At 44.5% G+C, this 19,630-nt stretch overlaps 1 long non-coding RNA gene across 1 annotated transcript in view; it reads right to left on the bottom strand.

Moving 5' to 3' along the window:
* Positions 1–19,630, bottom strand: part of LOC115086035 — a 101,393-nt gene that overhangs the window by 992 nt on the left and 80,771 nt on the right. The window contains exon 2 of the long non-coding RNA XR_003855022.1: positions 2,283–2,402. This is a non-coding gene — a long non-coding RNA (uncharacterized LOC115086035). The remainder of the gene's footprint in view (positions 1–2,282; positions 2,403–19,630) is intronic.

Raw genomic sequence — 19,630 nt, forward strand, 5'->3', positions numbered from 1 at the left:
TTAACATCTATATTAGTGTCTGTCAACGCTGAAAAGGCTTTCGATAGAGTACATTGGACATTTTTATTTCAAGTTTTAGAAAAGTTTCAATTGGGGAACCACTTTATTCAGTGGATTCAACAATTATATACATCACCAGAAGCGTTTATCAAAGTTAATGGGGGATACTCAGACAGTTTCTTGGTGGGACGGGGTATCAGGCAGTGGTGCCCCCTATCGCCGTTATTTGCTTTAGTGCTGGAACCATTTGCCACTAAAATACGCCATACTGAAATAATTCGGGGTATAGAGGTGGGGGGAACTTCGTATATAATTTCAATGTTTGCAGACGATATCTTATTCACCTTAAGCCAACCGACATCCACTTTTCCAGCTTTAGTGGGGGAATTAGGAAACTATAGTAAGGTCTCGGGTTTTAGAATGAATTACGATAAGACTGAGTTGCTGCCGATCCACCTGTATGACTCTGTACGTAATCAACTACAATCACAATATCCTTTTAAATGGGCGAAGAACAGCATTCGATATCTAGGCAGAAATCTGACAGGCACGGGTACGGATTTATTTAAGCTAAATTATGACCCATTAGCAAAGAAGATTTATCTAGATCTTGTGGCCTGGAATTTGTTAAATTTATCCTGGCTGGGTAAAATTGCAACGGTTAAAATGAACATCCTCCCTCGTCTCTTATACCTATTTCAAACCTTGCCCATTGAAGTTCCCGATAGCTACTTTAGGTCACTGTGAAAATGGATCTTTGACCATATCTGGCGCAGGCGGCCACCATGGATTGCCAGGCAGATATTGTACCACCCAAAATTAAATGGAGGGGTGGGCATGCTAGATCTTAAAAAATATTATTTAGCTGTTCAGTTGAAGGCAGTAGTGGATTGGCATTTAGAGAGCCCGAAAAAGCAATGGGTGGCCATTGAGGAAGCCTCTGCTAACTGTCTGCGCCGGGCAGAGCTGGCTGGCATGCTCCCATAGGATGGTGGACCGAGAATTATCTCCCTATGCAAACCATACTTTAAGTCTATGGGATAAACAAAACGAGCATTGATAGGCTCCCACCCATTGCATAGAAATACTCCCATTTGTGATAACAGGGGATTCCCTCCATAGAAACATAGAAACATAGAAATGACGGCAGAAGACCAAACGGCCCATCTAGTCTGCCCAGCAAGCTACGCACTTTATCCATTTTTTTCCCCTTTTTTTTCTCTCCCACCTGTTACTATTGGCTTCCAGTACCCTCCAGCCCTAATTCCCCTCCACCCCACCACCAATTTAGAGAGCAGCGCCATATCTGCATTCAAGTGAACGTCCAGCTCAATTAGGGGTAGCAACTGCTGTAACAAGCAGGCCACACCCTTACCCCATACTCTTACCCACCCCTGTTTTTATTTATTTATTTATTTATTTTTTGAGATAGCAGCCCTCCATCCTTCCGCTCCGTGAAGGTGGAACACCAACTACTGGCCACTGGCATCCCGCTCCGTGAATGCCTCTGTGGCTACTGCCGCTCCGTGCAGTGTTTGAATGCCTCCTCCTTATTCACACCCTCTAGACTTGATGGATCCACAGTATTTATCCCATGCCCTTTTGAAGTCGTTCACAGTTTTAGACTTCACCACTTCACCACAGTCCTCCAGGACTACAATGTGGATATTTTACACACTGGCATACTTTAGGTCTCAGGGTGGTGGACAACTTATTAATACTAATAACAAAGAATTCATGGACTTTGCTACTTTGCAAGTGAAATACAACTTACCCTCAACTGATATCTTTATGCATTCACAACTGAAACACTACTTAATTCAAGCTAAATCTAGGCAACCGGATAAATTGCTTTTTGAGGGTATATGTGGTGTAGAGGGGAAAGTAAAAAAAGTGATTTCTAAGATCTATTTGCTTCTTTTGGGAGATATGCGGGACATCCCTAAACATGCCCAGGCATGGGCCAACGACTTAGGGGTGGACATAGACAATAAGGACTGGGATATCTGCTACCAAAGCATTGGTAGAAGTTCTAGATCTGCTATGTTGGTGGAAAATGGATACAAATTGTTGTATCGCTGGTATTTGACCCCCTATAAACTGCACATGATGTACCCTAATTTCTCTAATCAATGTTGGCGAAATTGCAAACAGTTTGGAACACTTTTACATATGTGGTGGGAATGCCCAGGAATTAGCGAATTGTGGACCTCTGTATTTTATACATTATCTGAGATGTTGGGCAAGACAGTGTTAAAAGAAGTAAGATGGTGATTACTTACCTTTCCTTACCAGGATACTGGTAGGGCATATAGACTGATAATTGTGTAGGTGGTTTTAGCCACGCGAATGACCATAGCAGCCTCTTGGAAGCAAGTGAGTAGTCCACAGAGTTCGGCTGTCTGGAAAAGAATGTCGAGTGTTTATTATCTGTGCAAGTTAACAGCTCTTCGACAGGACCGCCTGGAACACTTTCAGAAGCTGTGGGTGTCCTACGAACAATGGGTGGCCTGCAACTCGACTCCTTGATTGGGGAACCATAGTTATTACAATGAACATCAACTAGTGGGATTGTGGAACATCAAATCATCTATCCTCTTCCTCTATACTAATGATTGCGGAATAGTAAATCCAGAGGGGTTAGGGTGATGGGGTGGGTATATCTTGTCATGACATGTCGGCTCCTAAGGGCAGGCTATTTTACTGGTTTGCAAGGTTGTGTATTCTGTATTACGGATGCCTTATGCTTATGTTTATGATTATGTTCATCTGTTTCTGACATGTATTATTGACATTCATAATAATAAAACTTTAAATGACAAAAAAACCCCCCAAAAACCTGTTCATGCTTGACCCCAGGGGTTGTTACAGCTGTTGCCAGCAGCCAGGGAACCCTGGACCCATATAACCACAGAGTTCATTGTGGATCCCCCCCCTCACATGGCTCCACTACAAAATGGGTCATAATGGATAGATTTTCTAATATGGCACATTTTGTACGTCACAATGGACTATCTTCAGCTCCTGATTTGGCATGGATATTCATCCAGCATATCAGATTACATGGATTACTCTCTCACATTCTAATTGACAGGGGCATCCAATTCATGGCTTGTTACTGGAAGGCACTCTGCCAAAAATGTGGGATCAACTTAGACTTCACCACAATCTATCATCCTCAAGGCAACATGCAGACTGAGAGGATCAACCAAATTCTGAAAAACTTCCTCCAGCTGCATGTTAACAAAAGGTAAGATGACTGGACTACTCTTATACCTTGAGCAGAGTTCTCATACAATAACCACTTGAGTAGTGCCACAGGCTCCTCCCCATTTCAAATAGTGTATAACAAGCATCCATGAGTTCCTCTACTGTGTCCTCTCTCAGGCCACTAGGCAGGCTACTAACTGCTGCACAGGAATTCCAGGACTTTTGAACACAAACAACTCAACTAATTTCCCAAGCTGCCATTCAAGCCAAGAAGCATGAGGATGCCAAGTGCAGGCCAGCTCTGCAGTTCAAGGTGGGAGACCTAGTCTCGCTAAGTACTCAACATCTATGTCTCCACATGCCTTCTCTTTAGCTACTGCCTCACTTCATAGGTCCCTTCCTCATCCTATGACAGGTAGGACCAGCGATGTACAAAATTCAATTTCCTGCCACATTGAAAATTCATAATGCTTTATGTTTCACTCTATTTTTCCCCCTTAAATATGTTTATTGAGTTTTACAAGAGGTACATCCAAGATTATCAAGAACTAGAACAGTAATATGTTGCAGTACAATACAATATGTAACATTATGACAATCAAATATTAGGCACAAGAATCATAGCAGAAAAGACCTCCTTATTGCTTCCTTCCTCCTAATCTCCCTGTACCCCAACCTCCCTTACCCAGTAGAGAGGAGTTAAATAAAAGCAAGTGAGCAGAAAGAGAAAAAATAGTTTCCCTAGAGACTAAAGATTATAGGGACTTAGGGAGGAGCTCTGAAAATCCTTCTAGCACTTCATAAGGACTTCCCAGCGATCATAGGGACACAATGGTGTCTTTTACCACTAAAGGCAAATTGTCGACGTATGGTTTCCAAGTTTAGAATTTAGCCTCACATTTAGAGGTTGGCAGGGATTTGGCCAAGAGGTATTCAAACGTTAATAAATTGACCATTTTATTTTCCCATTGCTCCAAATACAGAGTTTCCTTTCCTATCCATACTGCTAAAATTTCCTTCTTGGCTATGAAGCCTGCTTTATCTAGGAACAACTTTTGACTCTTACGGGTGACAGACGAACCATATCATTCAACCCAAATAACCAGATTTTGGGGTAATCGGTAAGATTGATTCCCAGATTTTGGGGTAATCGGTAAGATTGATTAGCAGTAAGATTGATTTCTTACTGCTTTCCAAAAGGGGGCAACATTGGGGCAAGTCCAGAAGCCATTTAAAAAAAAAATCACTAGAGGGGTTATCACATTTCATAAAAATTGGGGTGGCACATAACTTGACTTGGAATGCTTTTTTTTGTGAGTAAAATAACTGCCAGAGAAATTTAAACTGGGATTCTTGTAGGTCCATGTTTTCAGTAACACTAGCTAGATGCTAGAAACAGTACTGCAGATCCACATTGGTTAATGAGAGAGCCAAACCCTATGTTTCACTCTTAAAGCCATTGAAGTGGTCCTGGTGATCCTGTTGACCTCTAGAACCCGCAGAAGAAGATACGCAATATGAGGTACAGAAGATTCTGGATTCCCTCAAATGTCATAACTGCCTGGAGTACATCATTACATGGAAACATTGTGAACAGGAGGTGAACTCCTAGGAATCTGCAGTTAATATAAATGTACGTTGTCTACTGAAAGAGTTCCATCATCAATTTCCCTCTAAGCCAAAGTCACAGATCTTGAGGGGGGCTTAAGAGAGGGTAATGTTACATTTCATGGTTGTGGTGCCCGCTGCGAACTGCACCACTCACCTGACCTCTGGAGTCAGTGGATGCCACCTGTGGACTTTGCAGCAGGACACTGCTGACACCACCTCCTGATGGGCTTCTCCTAGGCGCGATTGTGCTAGACTTCCTGTCCTTTAAAGGCCCTGCAGTAGGAAAGTACCGGCAGCACCACCTGATGATGTCATCTGCTTTGTCCTATAAGGGCCTGCCCTGGATGTCCCTTCTTTGTATCAGCAATCTAAATTGCATTCTGTGCAGAGTAAGTTGCTGCTTCCTGTATTCCTAATCCAGCCCAGCCTGTCTCGTCTCTCCAGCCCAGCCTGCCTTATCCTTCCTTCTAGTCTGCCTCCCATCCTTGCTTTCTCTGTGCTTGGACTGACCTCAGCCTGGACCCTGACCATTCTTATTTACTGCTTGCCTCTGATCCTATCCTGGCACTAAACCTTCGCTATACCCATCCTGTAAGAGACTCTCACCTAAGACCTGCTAGCCCCCAGAACCCAAGACCTCAACCTAAGGGGACAGGGTTGGTATAGGTGAAGTTCCAGAACAGTCTCTTCCATAGCCAGCTCCAATAGCTGTCAATGGAGACCTACAGGGCCTTCCCTGTAGGTTGAGCCAACTTCACTACAGCAACAAGGGTCCACAAACTTTACATAAAGGACCAGATCCAGAGATATAGCTTGGTCCACCTTAAGCCTAAAACAGCAGGGAATCCTAGTCCATGTGGAGGTCCCTGGGAAGGGGTATAACTATCCAGGTCAAGGAGGGAACAGGAGGTCTGTAGGAGATATCCGAGGTTTCACAATATGCAACAAAATATGAACTCTGACTTCACATAATGGATATCGACATGTATTTCAGCAGAAATACAAAGATGAAGAACTTTGGCCAGAATAACAATATGTAGCAGAGTTATCTGATCTGCCTGAATAACTAAGCCTTTCTGAAGGAATGTAGCTTCTCTCCGTAAACACTGACTTAAGAAAAGGCCCATGTGTGTGTGTGTCAGGGATAGGTCCCAGACTTGAAAACGAGTCCAAATCTGCATGGAGATGAGAACCAAGCCAATCTAAGAAGGCGGGCTTGTTAGATAGGTCGGCTTACAGATGAGGTCTGCCACAGCCAGGGCAGCTTGCTGGTCAAGAGGTTACAAGATCACGGTCACGCGTTCTTGTCAGGACTTGCTGCACAACAGGAACAGTGATACCGTCTCCCCCCCAATGGGAAAGGGGGCCAGCAGTCTGAAATGAATATGTGACCCCATCCATCCCTCTGCTTGCCTGTGCATGAAATCTTGCATATGCAAGTCCTGCCTTTTAAAAGCAGGAGTGGAAAGGGCTCAGGGAGTTAGCCTGCAGGAGAAGACCCATTAAAACCAGAAGACGATGCCCATGCCATCACTCCCTGCCCCCTCCATACAGCCAGCAGACCAGCTTCAACTACCCAAGGACCCTACCCATCAGAGAAGCTGAGTCAAACACCTTAATGTGTGCTGTCGCCTCAGAGACTCCGTGACTTGCGATGTCTCTGCAAACCAGGCCTCTGTTATGGTGAGAATAGATGGTAATCTCCTAAAGTAATGGGGGTAGGTAGCTAGCAACATTTATTCATACACCTTATTAAGCAAGTCTAAGTGTCTGAGTTCACCAGTGATTTAAAGTGTTAGCCAGTACAGTTAAGGACTTTAGAGGCATGAGTTGCCTGTCTTATTCTAACTAGTAAGCCTGAAATGTCTGAAAAATAAAGGTCTGATTCTGAGCTAAGCATTTGTCCTTTTCTAGACTGCTCACATCACTGAGAAGGTAAATAGGTGGTAATCTTCAGTAGTGCTGCCCTCCCAAAGAGACAGGGAGAGGAAAAGCAGGATGGGATCCACAGACTGCAAAATACTCTTTCTTTCTTACAGGCCTAAGGGAAAGATGGAAGCCTAGAGATGAAAACGCTACTAAACTAGAAGTCATATCACTATCTTTGTAATGTTGAACTGTGAAGAATAGCAGAGCTTTTGTTTCTTGTCACTAATAAAGAAATTTATGCAAGATTTCTGCCAGAGACTTCTCCTGAATCTGTTCTCTGGTTACTCCAAGACCAATTACAGTGCCACATATGCGTTTTTGTATCTATCAGGTGTGTATTCTAAAAAGAATCCTGTTGCCTTAGCTACTAAAGATCAAACCACTACAAATAATTACCTCAAGGATTTACTATGGTATTACTAAGCTCCTCCTGAACTTTATTTAAATGTTCTGATTATACAATTGACGCCATTTATCTAAATTATTCCCATGTGTTTTTATTCCAGCCAATGTCAAGTTATTCTGTGTAGTCCAACCTTCTAATTAGTGGGTTAGTCTATAAAGTTAGAGTGGAAGGCAGGAGATGGGGAGAGGATCCCTTTCCCGTCTACTCTTCCTTTCTAAACTTAAGCTATAATAATACCCAACAAACCAAAATGCAATGCAAAATATTCCTTTTTCAAAAATAAACAAAACAAATGCAATGAAGAAAAATACCCCCCCCCCTTATTTTAAAAGGTCTCAGCAGTTTAATTCAAGCCAGAAACATTACCTCTGTTTGTAGTTTTGTTCCTCCATATTAACAGTTAGTTATTTTAATTATTTACTGTACTGTCTAATTTCTTTTCTATTTTGTAATTATCACTTCTATTACTTGAGTCATTCTCACCCTTGCATTAGATCCAGTATAAAAACCAATAGCAGAGTCAAATTCTGTTTCAATGTGCTTCTGTATCTGCTCATGTTTTTTGGGACTCTTGTGGACATCCATGCTATATCAGCTAATAACACAGTAAATAACAGCAGAAAAAGACCATCCAGCTTATCCACTTTACTCAATTATCCTGTCCACACTACTAAGGATACCAGCTAGCCATCCTTAGCCATCTGCAAGATTCCTCCTTATGCAGGACAGTCTTTTTTTGTCTTCCTCTTTTGTGCTCACCATCTTAGGAAGATGATTATACTTACTTAGTTCCCTCCAGTACCCATCTTTACCATGCCTAACTACAAGGCTCTGTAATTATCTGAATAGCCAGCAATATTAGTGTGGCCATTGCCCAAACCTCTGGGCTCCTAGAACCCATATACAACTTGCCAAACATCCAGCTATTTGAGCATTTGTGTTTTCATGAGGAGTTTTAGTTAATTACAGAACTTGCAGCCTGCTGGACAGGCTCAGCTTCTAGTTTGATTCTATCATCATAGTATGATCTAAATAGATACCATTACTAGTTAACCTCCCAGTTCCCTTGTGTAGCTTTCCCAGCAGACCCAGTTGTGTGAACATCTGCATTTCCACTAGGACTTCCAGAATTTCAGACCATGCAGCCTGCCAGACAGGCTCAGCTGCTAATGTAATTTGGATTAGCCACTGTTGGAAACAGGATACTGGGTTTCATGGACACTTGGTCTCTCCCAGTATGGTAAATCTTAGGTTCTTATCATCACAACCTGTTAGACATACTGCCCTTATGGACAGGGCCGGTGCAAGGGTATTAGGCGCCCTAGGCGAAACGTCGGCTATGCCGCCCCCCCCCCCCGCCTCCACACACAATTAACTTACATTGTGCATTAATGAAAATAACGAAGTCTGTATTTATAACAGAACACTTATTTGACATTTTTATGCCATGTAAACCATTGAGATGATTTGTCTTATTGACGGTATAGAAACTCTTTTATAAATAAATAAATAAAAATAAATAAAATAAACATAAACCAAACAAAAAAAGCAGACACATCACATAATATTAAATAATTAAAATGGCAGTCAATCAAGAAAAATAAACTTAAAGCCACCTTTACTTACCCCCTCCAGCAGCTCTCCTACTCCCCTTCCCTGCAGGCCGTGGCACACACCAGAAGCAGCAGTAGAAGCTAAGCTCTATACTCATGGTCCTCTTCCTTAAGGCCCATGTCTCTCACACACACACCATATCAGTCATGCCCCCATGACCAGTTTCTGTCTCTCACACACCAATCATCTCCCAAACAGTCTTTGACACACACACCAGTCACCTTCCTGAACAGTTTCTCTCATGCCATACACACACACAGGCTTCCCACTCCTGTGTTCTACTTACATATACGGGCTTCTCACTCTCATAATCACTTTCTCTGTCTCACACACACACACACACACACACACACACACACACACACACTCACTCACCAGTCTCTCACTCCCATGCTTGTTCTCTCCACATGCACAGGCTTCTCATTCCCATAATCACTTTCTTTCTCTCACACACATACACAAACACACACACCAGTCACCTGATCTCTCTCATGCATACACACACACAGGCTTCCCACTCCCATGTTCTCTTTCAGATATACAGGCTTCTTACTCCCATGCTGTATCTCACACACTCCCAGCTTTCTCACTCCCATGCTCACTCTTCACATGCACAGGCTTCTCATTCCCATAATCACTTTCTTTCTCTCTCTCACATACACACAAACACACACCAGTCACCTGTTCTGTCTTACATATACAGGCTTCTCCCTCCCATGCTGTGTCTCACACACACCCAGGTTCTCACTCCCATGCTCACTCTTCACATGTACAGGCTTCTCATTCCTATTATCACTTTCTTTCTCTCTCTCACATGCACACAAACACACACCAGTCACCGGTTCTGTCTTACATATACAGGCTTCTCCCTCCCATGCTGTGTCTCACACACACCCAGGTTCTCACTCCCATGCTCACTCTCTTCACATGCACAGACTTCTCATTCCCATAATCACTTTCTCTCTGTTACACACACACACACACACATACACCAGTCTCTCTCTCATTTCCATGCTTGCTCTCCAGGTACACAGGCTTCTCATTCCCTGAATCACATTCTCTCTCTCTCACATTCACATACACACCAGTCACACCGTCACCTTACCAACCAGTCTCTCTCTCATACATGCACACACACACAAGCTTCCCACTCGCATGCTCTCTCTCACATAATCAGGCTTCTCACTCCAATGCTTTCTTTCACATACACCCCCACCACACCAGGCTTCTTACTCCCATGCTTTCTCACATACCCAGAGTTCTCACTTCCATGCTTTTTCTCTCTTTCTCACACACACACACACACACACACACACACACACACACACACACACATCCCTGACTGTCTCACACATCAGTCATCTCCTTGAGCAGTCACTTTCATTGGCTCTCACATATACACATACATCAGCTCTCTGACCAGTTTCTCTCAATCACACACACATGCTCTCGATCAAATACATTCTCTCACTTACACACAGGCTCTCAATCACACACAGGCAGGCTGGCTGCTTCTCTCTCTTTCTCTCACTCACTTCCTCCCCCCCCCCCCCCAGCACAAATGGGAGCTGCAACAGCCTCCTCCTCCAGCCCCCGCAGGCCAAGAAGGAAGAATCCCATCGGCCGCAGGAGGCTCATGCTGCTGACTCCTTTCTTGATTCCCGGCTGCTTCAATTGCTCGGGGGCCGATGCTGCTGTCGCCGCTATTTTTTTCATGCGGCACGGCTCTTTCTCCTTCCCGCGCATCACTTCCTGTTCCGGGTCACGGGGGGGCAGGCGCGGGAAGAAGAAAAGGCCAGCCGCGGATGCCACAGCTTTTTTTTTTTTTTTGCACTGCTGCCGTTCCCGCTGGGCTTGAACGTGCTGATAGCCCGGCGGCAACGGCAGCAGGGAAGAAAGAGCAGCGGGAGAGACCGGGAGCACGTGAACCGCTGGGGGAGGTCAGATGGGTCTTTTGGAGCGGGCTGCCGGCAGCGGCTTCGGGGGGGGGGCGGCGGCGGCTTAATGCAGCTCTTTTAATTTTACCGGGGCAGCGGCTGAGCGCGGCTCTCTTAATTTTACCGGGGCAGTGTCGCCCCCGGGAAGCTGGCGCCCTAGGCAACCGCCTAGTTCGCCTAGTGCTTCCGCTGGCCCTGCTTATGGAGCTTGTGTTACTGCTAGGATTTCATATTAACCTCTTTGCCATACATTCTGGCATCCCCAGCATCCATTGTTGAATCAGGTGGGCACAGTGTTATGAACACTTAAATATGTGTTGCTAGGTTGTTCTTTCTGCTGTCTTCACTTTGAGCAACTAAGGAGCCTCTGTGCTTTTAAACCTCCTCTTAAACTCCATTACAATTTTAGCTGCTTCCACCGAGCCCAGGAGGTGTTCTACTCTTCCACCACTCTGCATGAAAAAAATATTTCCTAATGTTTCTGCTTAGTCTACTTTCTTAAAGCCTCATATCATGCCCTCTTTTTCCAGAACATCTTTTCCCTTGAGATGGGTTTGCTTTTGGTGCATTATTCATACCTTTCAGGTTTTTGAATGTCTCTATCATATCTCCCCTGTCTCAATTCCCTTCTCAGGTCGTGGTTCACAATCCAGTCTTTGGGACATACCTTGCCTGTCTTGTTTTCAGGATATCCTCAATGAATATGCATGAGGTAGATCTGTATGCACTGCCTGAAACATTTCACCCAATGCTATTTGCAAAATTTTTCAAAGTATGCATGTTGCAAAAAATAGTGCGTATTAACAATAAAACAAATGAAACAAAGATGAGAAAACAATACTAAATATATGAAATAGTTTACTGAACAAAGTTTAAAATTTTGGTTCTGGCATTAAAAGCTGTGTCCCACTTTACCTAAATCAAAACCTGAACTTCTATAGGCTGTCCCACTCTCTGAGGTCACCACCACAAGTATGCCTAATGGTGCCACCACTCAAAGACCAAGCACCTTACCTGTACCAGAAAGATAATTTTCTCAGGTGCAGTTCCAAAACTATGATTCTCCCTGCCTCTCAACAGCAGACTACCAACAACCACACTAATCATCAGAAAACTACTGAAAACGTGACTTTTTTAAATGGCCTTCACAACTCGTCATGATTTAAGATATACTTCTCTGACAATCACCACACTCTGAACCTGAAAAATGTTTATATTGCAGGGTATAGAACAATGATTTTTAAGGACTTATATTACTATATCCATATCTCACTGGAGAAAAAATTTCCAATGTCTGGTAACCTGCCTGAAGTGATACCCAGGGATACTCACCCAAATTGTGCTACAAATATTTCATTAATCTGCATACGCTCTTCTATTTTATGTACCTTACTTGATGCACAACGTAGTTTTGCTACTATCCCTTGCTGTGTTGTATATTTCTGCTCTGTTGTAACTCGCTTTGGGCTCTCTTGATGGAAAAGCTTGAAATAAGTGATAATTATGATGAAACAAATGGAAAACGAAACAAAATTATTTTTTTCCATGCATGCCCCCTAGGTTTCAATTACAATTATAAAACACATTGCTAACATACAATAACAGCAAAATACTAAGGGCTGGATTTTTAAACCTACGCGTGCGGGGTAAATTTGTGTGCGCTACCCGGCACGCACAAATGGACGCCCGATTTTATAACATGCACGCGCAACCACGTGCATGTTATAAAATCCGGGGTCGGCGCACGCAAGGGGGTGCACACTAGTACATCTTGTGCGCGCCGAGACCTAGGGGAGCCTCGATGGCTTTTCCAGTTCCCTCTGAGGCTGCTCCGAAATTGGAGCGGCCTCGGAGGGAACTTTTCTTCAGCCTCCCCCCCTACCTTTATTTTGTAAGTTACGCCTGCCTCTGGCAGGCGTAACTTGCGCGTGCAATCGCCCAGCTTTGCTGTTGTGCCAGAGGCCTTGGTCCCGCCCCCGCCCCACCCCTTTTTTCAAGCCCTGGGACATACATGCATCCCGGGGCTTTATGCTCACTGTCGGGCCTTTTGAAAATAGGCCCGGCACATGTAGGGCTTTGAAAATCTGCCCCTAAATTTAAAATAAATGAAAATTCCAATTATCCATAATTCCTATAGATTCTCATAGTTGTATATTTTATTATATTCTGATCTACCCTGATTACTAAAAGGACTGACCCTAGAAATGTGGTTGTCAAACCTAACTGGGAGAGACACTTAACCAGCCTGATTTTCAGGAATGCTGCAAAAAATATGCATGAGATAGATTTTTATACACTGGATTGCCAATGAGTGCAAATGGATCTCATACCTATTCTTTATAAGCTGAATTTTAAAAGCCCACCGTGCATCAATTAGGGGATGCACGAATATGTTGGGCCGATGCGCGCTGAGCGGATTTTAAACACCGCCCAGATACGCATGTATCTCCCACTGCGCAAATGAAAAGTTTCCAAAAAGTGGTGGGGCATGGGCAGGGTAGGGGCATCCCTGAATTTTGACTTCGAATTAGCACATAAATATTTATGTGCACTGCTGCATTCCGGGGTCCCCTGCCTTGTAACTTTACTTCTGCTATAGATGACGTGTAAGTAATAAAACAAAAAAAACCTAAACAGATCAGGGGATTTTAAGGGTCTGGTCTAACAGTGGGGAAGGAGGAGTATTAAACTAGGGGGGTTTGGAAGTCTTATCCCTTAACTGGGAACAAACTGGAAAACTGGGCAATGGAGTCGGCCCATGTCTTTTAAAATCCCTCCACTTACGCAGTAGAAATGGCATTTGCACGCACAGGCATGCATCCACTTTAAATTGAGCACACGTGTGTGTGGTCAGGCTATTTTATAATATGCGTGCATACATGTGCATATGTTATAAAAAAATCCATGTCCCTGGGCGTGGGCCAATGAACGCACACATGTGTGCCTGCACACCAGTTTAAAAGTTACAGTCTTAGGCTATCCTGAAAAACAGACCAGTTAGGCGTACATCCAGAACAGGGTCTGTCTAGGACCCTGTGATACATTGCATACCTTGCATGGTGAAGTCTTTACCCTAAGGGGTTAAACAGCTGTGTTTTTAACAATTCTACAAGAACTATATGGCAGCAGCTGAAAAGCAGGAACAAGCACCAGAGAATTGGTGATAAATATTCATATAGAGAACACCTCTAGGGAGGAGCTAGTTACTACTTATGTTGACAGGGATGGCTGGTTATGCATTCTAATGGATCCCTGGGGCAAAATTCAGAGAAGAGGGAGTGTGTGGATGTCCCTTAGCACATTTAGCAGGTGCATCTGATTCTCTAAGCAGGACACTATATAGCAACCTGTGGGCTATGAACAAGAGAAAAGCAGGTGTGCTGATACACAAGCTTGGGGGGGAGAGAGCGAGGGCTTTGGTGCTGCTGTTCTCTGACATTTCTGCTTATGCCTGGCTGTGTGTTTTTGTTGGGTCTGCAGGTTAGGCCGAATAGCAGTGAAAAAGGCTAAAATAGGTGTTTTAATGAAGTATTTTGGACATGCCCAGTTCCAAGCCATGGAATGCATTGACTGCCTCATTTCCCTATGCATGAGCCTTATTATCCCTTTTCAGACTTGCACTACTCTGGTGATGTTGGTCCCCCTATAACATACTCTGGTCATGATGTTAGCATAATCTAAGCAGGGCAAGAAGCTAAAAATGCCAACCTATACTTGAGTCTCCATACCACTTCACCTGCATATTCAGTGAAACATTTATTTGTCCAGGCTTCAGAGCAATCAATGAATTATTCCCCCTGCCTCCACATAACTTATTCACAACCCCAGTTTCCTTGCAGATTCTGTGGCAAGAGTTAGCAAATATTGTGGCAAAGTTTCTGAAATTCTGTGATAAATTTGCATATAATGCATAGTTTATTTTTCTTTAAAAAAAAATAAAGCAATTTTATGACTTTACTTATGTGTATAAGCAATCTCAGTAGCAGAAAAGAGATCTTAGTGACTGGGGTAGGGAAGGAAGGCAGGGGAAGGAGGGAGGAGAGGAGCAGAGATTGGGGGAAAATGTAACCAGAGGTTAAAATATGAAAATAAGGAGGTAAAGATTTTTTTTTAATTGACCTGGACCCTGGGCTCTAAGAAAATATTGCTGGTATGTGGCATGTTTTTTTCCAGTTCTCACTGTGTATGTTGCTGCATGGGAAAGATGTGCAATCAGCTGTAAGAGCTCCTGTTTCCCTTCCTGTGCTGCTGAGAATCTGAGGACTGCAATGTTTGTGCAATAAAGTTGCAGGAGAATTGACTTGTGAGTCATCAATTCGGAAGTGATCTGGAGGAGGTATTTCCTGGTTTTACAGAGGTCAGAGGAACTTTTAAAAGTTTATAAAAATGGATCTGAGCAAAAAAAAAAAACAACAAAAAACAAAAAGCAGATTCTAGGTGGGGAAAGCCTGCCTGAGCCCACACCTTGGATTTATAACGTCAGAGAGAAGGAATAGCCTAGTGGTTAGAGCAGTGGGCTATGAGCCACAAGACCAGGCTTTGAGTCCTGCTGTCACTCTTTGTGACCTTGGGCAAGTCACTTTACTCTCCATTGCCTCAGGTACAAAACTTAGATTGTAAGCTTTCTGGGGATAGGGAAATACCTACAGTACCTGAATGTAAACCGATGTGATATCTCAGATTGAATGTCGGTAAATAATAAATTGAATTTTACCTAAATTGATTTTGAGGGGGTCCCAGTGCTCTTTTTAAAGTTAGAATGGTGACAAAATAAGCATTGGGACCAAATTGGAGGCGCTTCCCCTGATAGCCAAAGGTGGTCTTGGGTCTCAGAATGTGTCAAAAATACCCCAGAGTGCCTATGGTGGACCTGAAGATCCAAATTGGCAAGGTCAGAGATGCCTAACTAAATACGTTCTGTGTTTTTGAAGGGGTTTTGTGAGGTTTTAAAGGTTATGCTCCAGAGATGAGCAGAAATGGAGAAAGAGGACCCTCTACATATTTTATTTTAATGAAAGTTTGAATGGAAATTTTTAAATATATTATGGTGATATAGGAAGTGTGTTTTGTGGTGAAGAGGGAATCTGGGGCACTGGGGGATGCTGTGGATCACTTCAGGGTTCTTTCCAAATTATTTGGAGGAGAGAATTTGGATTCCCAAGTGGATTTTCTCGGTGAAGGAGAAGAGAGCTCAAACTCCATTTTGTCACTGGAATCCTGAGGAAAGTGTCTGTCCATGCAAGTGAGCTGGTGACATCATTTTGTGAGCCAGTGTTGGAGGGAAAATTATGTGAAGAGACTAGTGGACTGATACACATATGTTTCTCAGTGATAAAAAAATTCAGATTCCATCAGCCTCAAACTATGTCTCAAAATTGTTACGAGTGCCGCCCGCGTCAGACCCGCAGCACGGCATTCTCACTTTCTTTACGGACCCCAGCTCCTGGTTCTTGTTCACTGGTGGTGGTGGGCCACCAGCTCTGACCTCGGGTCGCCTCCGGTACCTCCGGTTCTGCCATGGTCCCAGTGTTGCCAGCCAAGATGTCCCTGCTCATTGGGCTTCTACACATGGCCCACAGAGAGACGCCACCATCTGCGCCGCATCCCTCCCTAGGCGCGCATGCATCGCTGATTCTTTTAAAGGGCCTACGGTAGGAACCTGGCTGCAGCCCCAGAGGCTGACGTCAGACTCTTCAGTGTATATAAGCTCAGGCCTCGCTCCATATCGTTGCGTTTGCAACAGGTCTCCTTGTACTCATTTCTGATAGAGAATCGTCTCTAGGTTGTGTTCCTGTCTCCTGTGGTTCCCAGTTCCAGTTTTCCTTGTTCCTGCCCTGTTTATGTGTTGGACTGACTTTCTGGATTTCGACTTGGCTTATTTGACTACTCTTCAGCTTATCTCCAACCCTGGACCTTTGCTACGTTTGACTACTCTTCAGCCTATTTCCAACCCTGGACCTTTGCTACGATTGACTACGCCTGCCTCCTCCGTGCCTGACCATTGCCTTGATTGACTACGCCTGCCTTCTTCGTGCCCTGACCATAGCCTTGATTGACTATGCCTGCCTTCTCCATGCCTTGACCATTGCCTTGATTGACTACGCCTGCCTTCTCTATGCCCTGACCATTGCCTTGATTGACTATGCTACAGATTATTCCATGTCCAGAGTTCTTCATTACTTGCCATGACATTTGCTTGCCGCCAGCCTTGACTCCTGTCAGTGATGCCTCCTCCAGCCTACTTCCTGGACGTGGACTTACAAGGCTTTGGCCTTTCTTTGCTCAGGCACCTCCAGTTACCTCTTGTTTCATTGGTGCCTGAATTCCCATACCGAACCCAGTCCAGGGTAAGACTACACCACCTATCGACTGCTGTCTCTGGGCTGAATCACCTTACTTTACGAACCAACCTCGAGGCCCACCTAAGTCCTGCCGGCCCTGGCACCCAAAGGCTCAACCCGTGGGGAACGAGGGCTGGTATAGGTGAAGCTCCAGCGGGCCTCTATCTTCAGCCCACTCCACCTGCTGACATTGGGACTCGTAGGTCCCTACCTAAGGGTTGTATCAACCGCACCTCGGCCCAGGTTGCAAAGGCTATGGACTCAGTGGAGCCGCGTGCCCTCCAGGCTAACCCAGGCCTGGCCTCTAAGGTACAAGAACAGCAGCAATTTCTTGAGGCTCTGGCCTCTTCCATGGATCGTCTCCTCACCAGGCTTGATACCATTACAAGTAACCCAGTTCCTCTTCCGGCTCCTCCTCATCCACAGCCACCTCTATTGATGCCTCGAGCCTTGTTGGCACTTCCAGTGCCCCCGCGCTTCAATGGCAACTCTGGACTCTGCAGATGGTTTATAAACCAATGTTACATGCAATTTGCTCTACAGCCCTCAGTTTTCCAGGACGAGTTGACTAAAGTCACCTTTATCCTTTCACGCCTTGAAGGGAAGGCACTGGCCTGGGCTTCTCCCCTGTGGGAATGCTCGGACACTTTGCTGAAAGAACTAGCTCAATTTGTGGCTGTATTCAGATGAATGTTTGATGATCCTGGGTGACATGCCATTGCAAGCACCAGGTTACTACACCTTCGACAAGGTCAAAGAAGTCTCTTTGATTTTACCATTGTGTTTCGGAGTTTGGCTACTGAGCTTGTTTGGCAGGAAGACTGCCTCCGAGCTATCCACTTGGATGGACTCTCCCCCCAGCTGAAAGATGAGCTGGCTGCATGGGAGCTCCCTTCCTCTTTGGAGGACCTTATAGACTTGGCAGGCTGAATCGATCATCATCTTCAAGAGGGTCACTGGGAGAGTCAGATGCCCATGAAACCTACGCAGGTTTGCTCCCTTTCAACATCCATTTCCAACCTTCTTTTGGCAGTGATACCAGAGTGGTCAAGACGAAAGAGCCTATGCAGTTGGGTCATGGGTGGTTGACACCGGAAGAGCGCCTCCGGCGGAGACAAACCAGTCTGTGTCTGTATTGCGGAGCACCTGGCCACCATCTACAGACTTGCTCTATCCATCAGGGAAACTCCTTGGCCAGAGTTCAGTAGGGGTCCTGAACTTGGGTGCAACTTCTCCGGCCCTTCAGTTATCTGTACCGGTTATTCTGATATGGGATTCTCGATCCTTCCCGGTTCTTGCTCTGGTAGACTCCGGAGCAGGAGGTAATTTTGTTCTCAAAGACCTTGTTCAGCTTCTGGGTATAAAGACCCATTTACTTGACGCATCTCTATGCATTGCTTCTATCTATGGAGAGCTGTTACCCGGCCGAATTTCCTTGAATATGGAACCCGTCCAGTTACGCACTGGGGCTTTACATACTGAGGAACTTGAACTACTAGTGTTGGAGAAATCCATCCATCCCATAGTGCTTGGACTCCCCTGGCTGCAGAAGCATTCTCCCCAATTCAACTGGGGTTCATTGCAACTGTTAGAGTAGGGTCCCACCTGCCACCAGTCCTGTCTTCAGAAAGTGACACCACCTCCTGTGGTCCCCCTGGCTACTACATCCTCTGGCATACCTGCTCCATATGCGGCCTTTGAGGATGTGTTCTCTAAACAAAAGGCCGACCCTCCTTCCGCCTCTCCGAAGGTTGATTGTCCAATCAACCTCCTTCCAGGAACCACGCCTCCTCGTGGACACACCTACTATCTGTCTCTGCCCAAGACAAAAGCAATGATGGAATATATCCAGGAAAATCTTGCGAAAGGGTTCATTTGAAAACCCCTCCACTCAAAATTTCTTCAAACAAAAGAGCCTTCTCCACTGCAGGTCCGTTCCTCTGGAACTCGCTACCATCAGATCTCAGGCTTGAACAATGCCCCCTCACTTTTAAAAAAAGACTTAAAACTTGGCTTTTCTCTAAAGCCTTCGATTGATCACCATTCACAAATCGATCCTCCAGTTCTATGCCATATAATACCTCTTGCTCGACATCTAAGAATTAATTTTCCAATCCCTCCTATCTATTTTGCAGATACCTTATCCTTAATTGATTTTTAATCGCCTGTATATAACATTTCTATTACTACTGTTTTTATTTAATCTTATTTGTTATTAGTATTTATTCAATTTTCTCCAAGTTCATGTTCCTGTTCCATGTAAGACACACTTGTTAAGTCACTACAATGTTATATGTAAACCGAAGTGATTAGCAACATTGTTGCTAGAACTTCGGTATATAAGAATGTTAAATAAATAAATAAATTTGCCCGTCCACATCTCCTGCTGGGGTGAGATTCTTTTTTGTGACCAAGAAGGACGGGTCACTTAGGCCGTGTTTTGACTACCGCAGCCTCAATGCCATCACTCATAAGGATAAGTATCCCTTGCCATTAATATCCAAATTATTTGTCCGACTCCAGGGTGCCTCCATATTTACGAAGCTAGATTTACGCAGGGCATATAACCTGGTAAGAATTCG

Source organism: Rhinatrema bivittatum, chromosome 2 (assembly GCF_901001135.1).
Source record: "Rhinatrema bivittatum chromosome 2, aRhiBiv1.1, whole genome shotgun sequence".
NCBI classification, from domain to species: Eukaryota; Metazoa; Chordata; class Amphibia; order Gymnophiona; family Rhinatrematidae; genus Rhinatrema; species Rhinatrema bivittatum.